We start from the raw sequence: 13,126 nt of genomic DNA on the forward strand, positions 1-13,126 counted from the left end.
ATTAAGTTATCTAGTGTTGTCCTTCACTCTCCTCAAGTTTAAATCAGCGATTTTCACACTGTTCTGTCTTTGGTAGTTGGCATCTTTACATGCACAGTATTCATTCAAATCATTGCAAAGTTGACTATACAAAGCAGCAATAGAAATTATACTTTCTGTGTCTTAAGTGTACTGACTTTTTCTGGGCAGTTGACAGTGGTTGTAGATTGACCTGCATGCAGATAAGGATCCCTTCTCCATCACTCATTCGTAATGACTCATGCAGTTTACGCACAGTTGACATTCAGGCAGTACTTCAGACCCTTAAAAATACACTGGAGAAAAGCAGTAGTAGGAAAAGTACTTTGTATGTGGTAGTCCTAAATTGCCGGTGGAGACATAAAATCATGGGCTGCACATTTAACGATAAGACCTAGAAACTGGAAGCTGGGGCTCAGTAAAGAAGTAAGAAGTTATGGTATCTTACATCATAACATGAAAAGACTGAGGGAGCTTGCCTGGCCAGAGACTGAGGCTGAGCTTGCATGACCATATCTCATGAAATCTAGTACTTTGGTCCTATTATAGCTCCTCTCATCGCTTCTGCTGCTAACATGGTTTTCTGAGGATATCACATTTGACTTTATGACTGCCCTTTTGTCCCCACTGTGGCAGGGATGAAATGCTGCTTCCCAGTGACTTACTGATGCACTTTGTTATGAAGGTCTACGATCTCAAAAATATTTAGGCATTTAAAAATTGCCTAGAGCAAATGCAAATTATCAATCTTTGCTGCAGGGTTGTGGAGAATTGGCAGATACTCCTAGATAAACTTGTCCTCCAAGCTCAGTGGGGAAATAGTGTGGGTAGCCACAGGATAGGAGAAGACCAGGTATTTACCCACCTTCCATGACTTTACTTACTTCAGTAGATTGAAAAGTTGGATTTAAAATAAAACTAGCATGGTGTGTGAATCCATGTCTCTGGTTGCAGGGAAGCCATATTCTTATAAATTATTGCACAATGAATTGAAGTCAGTGGAAGAGCTCCTATTTACTGTGCAGGAGTATGGATCAGTTGAAGGCTATTCACAAAGAATGATTAGATTTAAGACCCTGTACCAGTTAATGGTAATGACTGCATTTTTTAGTATCAGTTTCATAGTATAGATTAACAATGGTGACAGTCTTTCAGGTAGCACGTAAGAGTTCCCCACCAGAAAGTTGGTACAGTTCACTGAAACAGGCATCTTCTCTCTATTCCAATTAATAGATAAAGAGACCGTGATGAACTTTTAAAGAGTTAAGCTGAAGTAGATGCATCTGTACATCGCAATGTCTTTTTTTCACCAGGAATTGTGCAGGAGACTATTGCACACATGTACACAAACACACACACACAGAGTCACAGAAGCAGTTCTCATACATTTTATCACACAATGTCATATCCCATTGTTCAAACAGTGCCATGGCTAACACAACATCTGTGATAAAATTTAATTTCCTTGGGCTTTCTGGTGTCAACTTTTGCAAACAAAATCCCGTGTTAATTTCATGCCATGCCCAAGGCCACCAAGATAAAAATCCATCCTTAGAAAACATTCATATAAATCTTCCTTTAAACAGTCATTTTCTTCAGGGGTAAAAATGTCTCTGTAAAAGATGGATATAACAAGAGCTCTGACGTGGTAGAGGCTTGTAGCATACTACAGACCAAGACTGCTTTTAATGCCTAAGAAGTTGCTGATTTGTCTTTTTCTTAGCTTTAAAACACATGAGGAAGAAAAAGAGAACCAAACCTCAGGATGCAACACCTGAAATTGATAAACATCTTCGTCACTAAAGAAAAAGTCACAAGACACAGCTATGTAATCAAAGGCCACCTTGGATGCTCTTTCTTCAGCTTGTAACTTGTTCATCTCACTACCCTGGCAGACCTATGGGAAACATTAGTCTGGGGCAATTGAAACTTTGGTAGCACAGTGTCTCCAAAGCTGGTCTTCAGAAGATACCATCAAAATCTGTACTGGCTCAATACCTAAATTGCAGACTCATCCCTGAAAGCCTTACTTTGGTCCTTTAATGGTTGCTGAAAGCCAAGAAATGTTTTGTGCCAGCAGGAATTTCATCTTCTGCCTTGCAGAAGCATAACATGCTGATTTCTGAACTTGTGATCTTCTCCATTTTGTACAGAGAGAAGTGACTTTTTTCTCAAAGGGAAAAGTATGTGCAGCCCAGTGCACACACAAGGCTCTCACAGGTTCTGCCTGGCAGATATCTGCATTGTGGATTGTGAAGAAATTAGTGAATCTAGAGAATCAACAGTGTAAATAAGAACTATCATTGTGAAAAACATGAATTTTTTCATGTAGTTGAGTTTGTGAGTACAGATTTTAGCATACCCATTGCCAAACGAACTTAGCCTTTAAAGGCTTCTAAGCTTTTTATTAAAAATGCAATAAAAGACTAAAATCTGCCCAAACCTTTGAAATAAAAGCATTCAGGGAGGCTTTCATTTGTATATCCTTTTACTCCCTTTCCTTTTGCTTATTAAAAATGTGTGTAAGGAGACCCTGATGTGGTGGAAAAAAGATAAGAGTTAAAATGGGCTGCAGTTATTTTTTTGGCGAGTCCAATTCTTCAAAAGTCCAAGTATCTTTGTGCTCAGCAGATGAAAGGGACATAATAAAGGGAGGGAGAGAACTCCCACTAAGATAGAAAATACAACTTACCTTTCAAATATGAATTTCTACTTTAAGTCTGATAGCTGAGAAATCGTTTTAGGACATTTTCCTAGCCAACCAGAGATGCATCAAACTTCTGTCAGCTCTGGGATGTGTTTAGGATCTTACTTTTAACCCCTTCTCTGCAGCAGTCCATGCAGTCTTGGTCAGACACAATGACAAAGGGAAGATTGAAGGAACTGAAAACTTGTGTGCTAGCTGTCATTTCAGACTTGGCCAAAACCAGTGGAAGCAATGATATCATCAGTCTGTCTCTGACCATTAGCTCACAAAGCATTTGCTCTGATTAAGTCATGTCTCAGGCTGAGAATAGTGTATGTCCAGTCATGTAACAAGCAGTCCCTGGTTCTCATTGACCTTAGGCATTCTGTGATGAGCAAAGCTTCTCTCTTGTATCAGCAGTAATCAGTGAAAATTTATGGACCCCTACAAAGGGCAGTGGGAAGACTGTTCCATCCCCTGTTTGTTTCCTACAATGATTAAGGGCTAATTCCCAGCATGCCAGTTTCAGTTTAGCATTCTTCCCTATCTCCAAATGTGACCTCAGCAGTCACACCATCAGCTCAAAAGTTCTTTTTGTTTGGATCAATTATGCTTTGTGTTGTGGACTTTTCTGACTGAAAACAGCAATGTTGTACTGGAGTCAGTGGGGCTCATGTCAATGTGACTAGTTTGAAAAATTTCACAACACCACAAGATACTAAATTCCATGTTTAAAGGAGAGTACAGTTAAAATATCATGTTTTGAGGATGACTGAGCAATTAGCATGTTTGCTTGTATCACTGAGAACTTATCATTTGTATCATTAAGTCTCAGATGACCAAATTTTGGCTTCGTCTCCTTTGAAAGGAGCCTCTTAATTTTTGAATCTAGACCTCTGCTGCTGACTATTCCTACTTTTAACCAGGACACTGCTGCAATATCAGCAGGGTGATACTGGTGCAGAGTCCGTCTCTGCCATGATCTGCCTTGTTTATGTTGGATAAAGCCACTCATGGCTCAGTAAGGATGGTTGTAGGTTCCATGTCATGGCTTCAACACTGGCATTCAGTCAATTCCATGCTGTTCAGACAATTCCATGCTGTTGTTGGTTGTGACTGTCACCTTACACTCCAGCCCAGTTGGAGCTCATCACAATCAGAGTTCCTGCAAAAATTTATTGGATGTTTTTTGGTTCGTGAGATCATATTTGAGACATTGAATTAGGTTGCCCAGAGAAGCTGTGGGTACCTCATCCCTGAAGGTGTTCAAGGCCAGGTTGGATAGAACTTTGAACAGCCTGTTCTGTTGGAAGGTGTCCTTCCCTATGGTGTAGGGGGCAGAATGAGCCGGTCTTTTAATGTCCCTTCCAACCCAAAGGAGTCTATGTATCATTCTCAGTTAGAATGTCCAAGGTTAGATAATAAGGAAAAGAGTCTGTGAGTCAGTAAAACAGAATAACATAAAATCTAAGCAAAGAAAAAGACAATATAAGACCAATGCTTGTCATGTAGTGGATTGGTGTCTATTAAAGCCCAGATCCATGATTTAATAAGCTGTCTCAAGTGGATGCACTGGAATTAGTATATTCTCTCTGCCCCCTTCCAAATTACAAGGTGTTCATACTCTAAAAACTATCATCACAACTGGCACTAATGAGCACTTTCTAATGATGTTGACAGATGAAAGTTAGAAAGCTCTTTGGAGAGAGCTCCGCTGCTTTTTGGTAAAGGTGATCCTTTCAGATCAGTGTTGAGGCATATGGACAGCATAGCAAGCAGAAACCTTCTGGAACAGCTACTGCTGCATCTCATTTGTGGGGATAGACAGACGTCTAACTTCTGGGTATGTCAGGTCTGCATGTTTCATACGTGCTCTATGTTTCCTTTTGAAGAAGGTGAATAACGATAAAATTTCTAAGTTCTTTGGCAAAATGTTGTCTGAAGAGAAAGGAATCCATGTTGGGAGTGAGCTCTGAGTAAGGGAATCCCAAGCAAATATAGTTTGTGATCACGTCAGCACACACTGTTGACTGATCTCTTGAAGTTATTTTAGAAAAAACAATATGTACAGAATTGGAAAATAAATCAGTTCTGTTTAAGCATGAGCAAAACTCTTTTCTGCTGTCAAATTATCTCTTCCTTATGGACAGAGAGGAAATGAAAATTAGCCCAGAGAAGAATCTTTCTTAGGAACTTCATCTAATATATTAGAAATTGTTTCTTTTCTGGGAATCTTTAACACATCCCAGAAAGCAGAGAGATTCAATTAAGCATCAAAGAGAAAAATGCAATCCTGTATTTTAGGATATTTATTTTTATTCAACAAATCTCGGCTCCAATACTGAAGCCTGACAGTACCTGGCTTTTCATGTCCTGCTATTCAACAACAAGAGACAGTTTAAAGTACAGTTCATAATAATAAATAAATGGAAGGCTGACATCAGTATGAAAGTAAATCACAGCCATAGAGGAGATGCTTCAGACAGAAAGTGATGGTCAGTCCTTACCATTTCAGGCAAGGATGAAAATGGAGTATAAATACTGGAGGAAGTAGCCGCTGATAAAAAACACCACAGCAGTTTAATGGGATTTCATCACACAGAATTACAGCTGTCCAGACAGGAACTGGAACACCTTTATGCAAATACAAAGCAAGCCAAAATTGCACTTCAAAGTGAGATACTTTTTTAAAAGACATCCCAGCTCCACCAGTGTACATTGTGCAGCTAATTGTGTCTGTTGTGCTCCTGTTCTCTCTGTCTCCTGTTGCTGTTTCTGGGCAGAATTCCCAAGAATCCCATTGTGCTCAATCCTATATGGTTACAGAGTTAGAGGCTCAGTCTTGGAGGACACACATACATCAGTTTAAGTATATTACTATACCAAACCCTTTCATTACTCATTTTGGAGAAGGAGGGTGAGTTCTGGGGGAGTTCCAGACACATCTCCTGGATCTGTTCAGCACCAGGTAAGGAGCTACTCTGTGGATTATTTATTCATCTCCAAATGAGGTATCTCAGAGGCACCCTGGTTCCTGATTTGGATCTCCAGAGAGAAATGAGACGTAGAAGCGAATTTGCAGATGCCTTTCATTTAAACACAAAGCTGTTTATGCCAGAAAAGAATTTAATACCAGGAGAAAACTGGGAAAAAAAAAACTGAAGTGGGGTTAAACTTTGGTATCTAGTCGAGGGCCAGAGCCAGAGATGGGTCCTTTTTTTTATTGAGGATTTTCACCAACCCTTCTCCTAGATGCAGCTTAACCACTTTGAGTGAAAAATCTCTCTCCTCTTCTGTTCTGATTTTATACCTCCTTTGTGCATACCCAGTCTTTCCTGTAAGTGCAGAAGTGCAGAGTTATCCCTCCTGCACATGTGTTGGAGACCTGTACTCAATCCTCCTGCAGAGCTGGCAAGAATCAGCATTCAGGCCAACTCAGATGTCCTGGTTAGGGTCACTGTAATGCAGGATATGTATTCCCCAATGCAGGCATTCTGGGATGCTCCTCAGGGCTTTGTGTTCAGGAGGTGAAAATTCAGGTGTCCAAGTCACATTTCAAAGCCATTGCTGAAGGTCAGTGTTCTTCCTGATGAGGGGTGATAGCAAAGCTGATGGATTCATTTTCAGTCTCTAGAGAGCATCCTTTAATCATGATTTCCTCATCCATGGAAAGAAAATAAATAGCTGTTACCTTTTAGTTACATTCAGTTTACTGAGCTATGTGAAACACATTGAGGCCCTTGAGTGGAGCAGAGAGTCATCAAAGTACCAAAAGTTTAATTGCTCTCCTAAAAGGACAGGTTTTATATTTATAGACATAAACAATTATTATTATTTCTACATTAGTAATATTTACGTATTTGATGTATGCTTTAAAAATAGATAAACAGATTATTTGTTTAAAGGCATTAAATTATGCAGAAATTGCTTTCAGGACATGATCTCTGAAGGAAAAATGCATCCCTCAATTAATGACATGGACAGAACTTACACAATCATTCCCTGTTCACTACTAAACCAGGATGGTTTTCAGAGGATTTCATCATACAAATCAGCAACTGGCAGTGACAGAAAATCTACACCTCTTCTTTCAGGTTTTTTCTTGCTCCTTAGTTTGATCCTTTCTTTATACATTTGTAAAAAGGATGGTTTTAAAAGCTAATGTGCTTTATGTATTCTTCAGTAACAGCACAGGAGTTCATGTCACTGCAGAGTTACCGAATCACAGGAATGAGAGCTTCGTAACACTGCAAAATGTGTTTTGTTACAAAGAATTTCTTTAGCACTTCACTGCTATCTAAATCATGCTGATCACACACCTTCTGGTTTTTTCATCTATATATTTCTTGCTTTTCCCAGGTATTCCCCATAAATTGCCTTCTACAGCAGGTTGTGAAAACAAGGCTTAGCTCCTCACCAAACTCAGCTTTTTAGCTCCATATAGTGCCTCTCTCCTGTGCTTTTCTGGAAAAAAATATGTCTGAGGCTGGAAATTACCTCAAATGATCCAACTTGAAATGGGAAAATCCTAGTTACAGCAGATTTTTAATTATTAAATTTTCTATTAATATATTGAAGGTCAGTGGAACTGACCCAGTTTTCAGGAAGCTCTGAGCAATTTCACCTGATCTTACATTTTAGCACTAAATCCATATTTATTAAAGGATTTAGCAGACAGGTCAGAAGCAGCTAAATCTCTGATTCTGCATCACATGAATGCTAAAGAAAAATTTTCATCTGCATTGCTCTTCTCTAAGCTGGAAAGCTTTAAACTGTTGTCAAGCCAGTTTGAGGATATGTGGGGGGGATATGGGTAAACATGTAAAAATGGATTTGCTAGAAACGAAGCACAAATTAACATCATTTTCCCTTTCCCAACTCCAGTCTTTAATGTAATGTGAAAATAATGTGAAATTCTGAATGGTACCATTTCCTGTGTTGGAGGCTTCTGTGTCTGTTCCATCAATTAAAAAGGGCCATGAGCAAAGCACTGCATTGTTGGGTTAGTGTTTGATGGGTTTCTTTCTTCTGAATTATCAAAGACAACATAGCAGAGTTTTTGTTCTTAAGGGGACAGATTTATGCCAGATTTTAGCAGGATATGAAAAAGAGAGAGAGAAGCAGGTACAATTTTTTTATTTGTAGGAGTAATTGCTTTAGTACTCTACCTTCTGAAGTGCTGTTAATGGACTGTGACCTCATTATACCCGGCACAGTGCAAATGCAGAACAAAAAGGATAATCTTAGCCTCAGATAGTTGAGATTCTTAAACTTGGAGTGAACAACAACAGAGAGAGACATGCTGATGGAGACAGAGTAAAATTACATTACAGTTTTCGTCAACACACTGTGGATAAGTTAAGGCACGTCAGCAGCCACTGTCAAGATTTTGGGTAAGATTCAAGATGGATTAGGATTTTTAAGAGAGCCTTGAAGAATTCTGAGGCAGTTTTAACAGACCAGAGGGAAGTCCCTCCCCCAGTCTTGAGGAGATAATGAGAAAAAAAACAAAAAGGAAAGCCATTTGTCTGAAAACTAGCCAGCAGACAGTTGAGTCTGGGCTCACAGAATCACAAAATGGTTTGGGTTGGAAAGGTATTTAAAGGTCAGTTAGTTTCCACCCCTCTGCCATGGGCAGAGGCACCTTCCACTAGACCTGGTTGCTCTGAGCCCCAGTAATGGGCTGATTCCTGGTGGGGATGAGCAGTGATGAAACAGAGCAGGTCCTGGAACTGAAGTTGAGCTGTTTATTTTTTTATTATTTGCATGAAAAATAAGCAGAATCATATTGGAATGGCATTATCCTGTCCTAAGAATAATGTTTCTGATAACCTGAGACCTCTGGGTGAACCACCCCAAGCTCAACACTGCCTTGAGCACTGTCTTCTCCAGAAATTCTCCATGAAAGAGGTTTCAAGGGAATCATCCCTGGAACGATCTCTCTTGCCTTCTTGACCCACAGAGGGCAATTAGGCTCGATTCAATTCTTCAGGTAAGACTGACATAACGTGAGGTGAGATTCAGTCAATGCAAGACATCACTCCAAGACAATAACGTGACAAAACCCCCCATGGGAATGTTGATTCCTTAGAAAAAAGTACCCATCAGTACCCTCTATTAAGTACAAACATAAGGGAGTAAAATATAGGGTAATACTCAAAGTCCAGGTGCTTCTCACAGAGGTGCTTGGCTTGATTGTACCCTTTGAGGACATTAAGCCTCATATTTGCTCTTAGAATTGGGCACCAGATTTACTCAGAGGATCCCCTCTCTTCAAGGAACTACAAACAGCTTGGATAGCTGCACTGTGAAATGAAGTAAAGCAGTGCACTTCTAAGAAAGGATAAGGAGTGACTAACCTGTTCATACAAACACTGGATGAGATTAAAGATGAAAGGAAATATTTAGTCACCTTTTGGGAACAGCTGGTGTGAAAATATTTAACAGGCAGGTCTTTTATGCACAGGCAGAGCATTCTAACTAAGCTTAAATAGGCAGGAGCAATATAGTGCAGCTGGCCAGTCTGAGAATACTGTAATAGGAGAATTAAAAGCTTTCCTTCTCATTTGTTCATGCAGCTCAGATGGTAGCTAATCATGTCCTCTAATTTTAACAACAGAATTGGGAAATGTACCAAAAAATGCAGTTTGTAATAGGAACAGAGGTGACGAATTCTGTCCCTGGGACTCAATGACGAAGAAACTATTCACCTGCCCTTTTCTGAAAAACAGTCTTAGCTGTCTTTTTCTGTCCAAAAAGACATGTATTTAAGTGGAAGCTTGATCTGAAATCCATTTTGATAATTTCTTAGCATGCCACAAGAAAAGTAAAAGCTATTCTGACTATTTAATCACTTATTAGAAACCTGTGAGTATTTAAGAGGGCTGTGTTGTAAAGGACCAGGGCATGTAGCAGGTTGTGTGTGGTAAGACTATTTAAATTGAAGGGTACCCATCTATCTTTAAACTGGCACTAAGTGGAAGATTTAGTTTTGCGAGTTTCTGGCTCCTGGTTTCCTGTCAGAAATAATTAAACTACATTCTAGGGTGACTGTCCTAAGTAGTTTGTTTCATAAGTGTTTTTCACAGCTGAGAGTCTGTATTACAGCCCTTGGGGCCTGGGAATCCAAACCACCTCATATATCCATTATATATGAATTACACATTCGTAACCTGGAACCTGCACACTTCTGTGTGCATGGGTGGTGGTTTGGCTGGGGTCTCAGCTGGGTGGGAGATGAAACCCGAAATGTTCTCAGCGTTCCCTTTCTGGGTTTGCCTAAGATCTGTTTGTTTATACCATGCAGTGTATATCCCTGGCCCACGTGTGCAAGACTGTTCCTTGGCAGCATGTTGTCTGAGAAATATTTCAGTCAAGATGTAAATGTCCCGGGGGGTTTTCCATCCTTTTTCATAGGAATGACTGTGCAGAGACTCTGCTTTTCAGAACATGATTTTTTGTCTCTCTTCACCATTTTTGAATGCACGCCATTATCCTAGTTTGAAACCTTTAAATAACTCCAGGAAGTCTTCTGACTGTCACTGTTCCTATTATCTCTGGGATTTTTTCCTCCACCACCAGTCTGTAGGCATCTGACATTTCCATCTTAGCTGTAGGACACAAGACTGCATATTGGGACATCATGGTTTTCATGCACCTGTCTCAGAGTTCACATTTATCTGTGGATCCATCACTTTCCTACTTTATGCCCTGGTTACTTTATCTGAAAGGTGCTGCACATGAGTCACAGGAACCCTCCGTATCCATACAGGCTTGGGGGTGAGAGCAGCCCTGAGGAGAAGGACTTTGGGATGGACAAAGAGCTGGACATAACCTGGCCATGTGCTCTCACACCCCAGGAAAGTCAGTAGTGCCCTGGGCTGCATCCAAAGCAGTGTGGCCAGCAGGGTGAGGAAGGGGATTCTCCCCCTTCACTCTTGTGAGACCCCACCTGGAATGCTGCATCCAGCTTTGGGACCCATTTGTGGGGGTCTCCCGCAGAAGAAGGATATGGACCTGTTTGAGCAAGTCTAGAGGAAGCCACAAAGATAATCAGAGGCCTGAGGAACCTCTGCTGTGGGGACAGACTGAGATAGTTGGGGTTGTGCAGCCTGAGGGACAGAAGGGTCTGGAGAGACTTTATTGTGGCATTTTTACTACTTAAAAGGGACTTATAAGAATGATAGGGACAGACATTTTAATAGAGCCTGTAGGGATAAGAAGAGGGATAATTGTTTTAAACTAAAAGAGGGTAGATTTAGACTAGATATAAGGAAGAATTTTTTACAAAGAGGAGGAACAGGATATAATGAAGGTGCGAAGTGACCGCATTGGCATCCTCTGGATTGCTTGGTAAGCTGGGAGCAAGAAAAATTGCATCTTATTTGATATTCTGAGATCCAAGTTCAATGCTTATGAATAAAGAATGTAAACTAATAACCAGAGAAGGGATTGCAGTCTAACTAGAGTAGCCCTATGGTAAAAGTGAGCTGGAAAGCACCAGAGGCTACAATAATAATTTTTGGAGTTCAGGCTTAAATACCAGTACTCCCAGACTTTGTATTTTCTCAAGATATTTCCTGTCAGCTTGCTGAAATTTTAGCAGCATAAATCCATCTTTTGATTTTTAATCCACTGTTTCCTTTAGACTTTGTTTATCAGGTCAGCCAAGAGAACCAAAGAACCAAATTTTAATTTTTTTTTAGTGTGTCTTTACTGCTATATTAACCAACTTGCAGGTCATGTGTTTTCGTCACCACCCTGACCAGCCCACGCTTTATTGCAGTGCTGTCTGGCAGTTGGGGAAAAAAGTAGGAAACACATGTCTGGACTCCAGCCCTTCAGCAAGGATGGGTTTCAATAATTGCCCATCCCTTATGCTCTTATTGGGTACTGTAGTATGATATTACCTCCCTCGCAGCTAGGAGCTGTGAAAATCTGTCTCTCGATGCCAGATGCAAAGTTAAAACTTCTGACAGCAACTTGAGTCCTTCCTCAGCCATGCCTTTATTTTTTGATAGTGTAATTTCCATTTGCTTCCAATAAATCCTACATTAGATTGTGATACATCTCAACAGCAAGTGGTGTGTGCACATGCTCTATTTAAGTAGCCAAGATATCCAAATACTTCTGCAAGTTTTATTCTAAATGATACAGACAAGTTCCTGAGTGTTTTTAGCCCATTTGAACTCTAGAGTTGTTTCACTAGGAGGCTTAAGCATATAGGACTAAATATTTGAGTGGGTTTGAAGACATCCATGATGCTGCAGTAAAAGGAGTTTTACTGAAAACTGTTCCACCAGTCTGAGCTTTTTGGGAAGCAAGAGCTAGATATTGTTCTCATGTCACATTTGAAAAATGAGGTGTTTTCTAGACATGCAAGGCATTACTGTTGTTCTATCATAAATTACCATTCTCCAAAGAACTCTCTGATCCTTTTCATCATAAGGGGCTGAAGACCTCACAGCTCTCTGCTGTGGTGGAGCTGCAAGGAGCTTTCCTCCTGGAGCTGAAGTGGGTGTTCCAGCCCTATATCAGGAGCAGATCAAAAGCTGTTGAACAGCCCAAGTGTCCTGTAAATGGGGTATTCATTAGTAAAAGACTAAAAGCAACTTAAGTACGGCTGAATTTCAGTCAGGTGCGATGTTAATGCAGGCTGAGTAGTTTTGAATATTTTATATGCAGCCAGTGACAGAGAGAAAAAATGCGCACTGCAGGGTACCTTGGTACCCCTTTCTGTGCTTCCAGCCTAGCCCTGCTCAGCATTTTTTCTGTTCAATTCTGCATGTTCCCAAAAGGAACTATGTCCTTACCCTGTAAAATCTATAAAATGGCTCAGTGAAGCCAAAGGCTTGAGGTCAAAACATTTGGGAATTTAGAAGCGCTAGGCAGAAGTCAGAGAGAAGACCTCATAGGCTGAAATACTGTGAATTGCCTCTCCTTCAGTTGAGGAAGGGAGAGTATAGTTAGGGCTTATGACAAATGGAAAGTAGCAGCCAAATAATGAGTCTGGAGAAGAAATAGATTCATTTCATTTCATATGCAGTGCTACACTGCATCAGTATTTGGGCTTTGTTTTTTTTCCTTGAAATCAATCCTGTATGGTAATGGTGGTAGCAGGCACTTTAACACCTAATTCATAGATATCTCTTCTCCACCAAGTCTCTGTTTTTTCCAGACAAATACAATGTAGATAAAAGCATGTTTCCCAAATTCATACCAAGGCTATGCCAGGTTTTAGGCAAAAGTCTAGTGCTGGATAAAAATATTATGCCTGTATCAGGCCTGCTAGGGCTCAGGGAGGAAGGCCATCACCCCTGAAAAGGCAAGGTCTTTTAGCTCTTTGCTTTTTGGTGGTAAGTACCAAAATATCCAGCTGTGACTGTGCTTCCATTAAGTCTGATAAGACTTGGGAACAAGCAC

General features: G+C 40.3%; 1 protein-coding gene across 1 annotated transcript in view; it reads left to right on the forward strand.

The window, feature by feature from the left end:
- The window catches only part of TENM4 (teneurin transmembrane protein 4), a gene marked incomplete at both ends in the record, with an annotated part of 337,845 nt that overhangs the window by 205,557 nt on the left and 119,162 nt on the right, over positions 1 to 13,126 (forward strand). The window lies entirely within an intron of this gene.

The sequence above is a fragment of the Fringilla coelebs genome (genome assembly GCF_963513975.1).
Source record: "Fringilla coelebs genome assembly, chromosome: 2".
In the NCBI taxonomy this organism is placed as follows: Eukaryota; Metazoa; Chordata; class Aves; order Passeriformes; family Fringillidae; genus Fringilla; species Fringilla coelebs.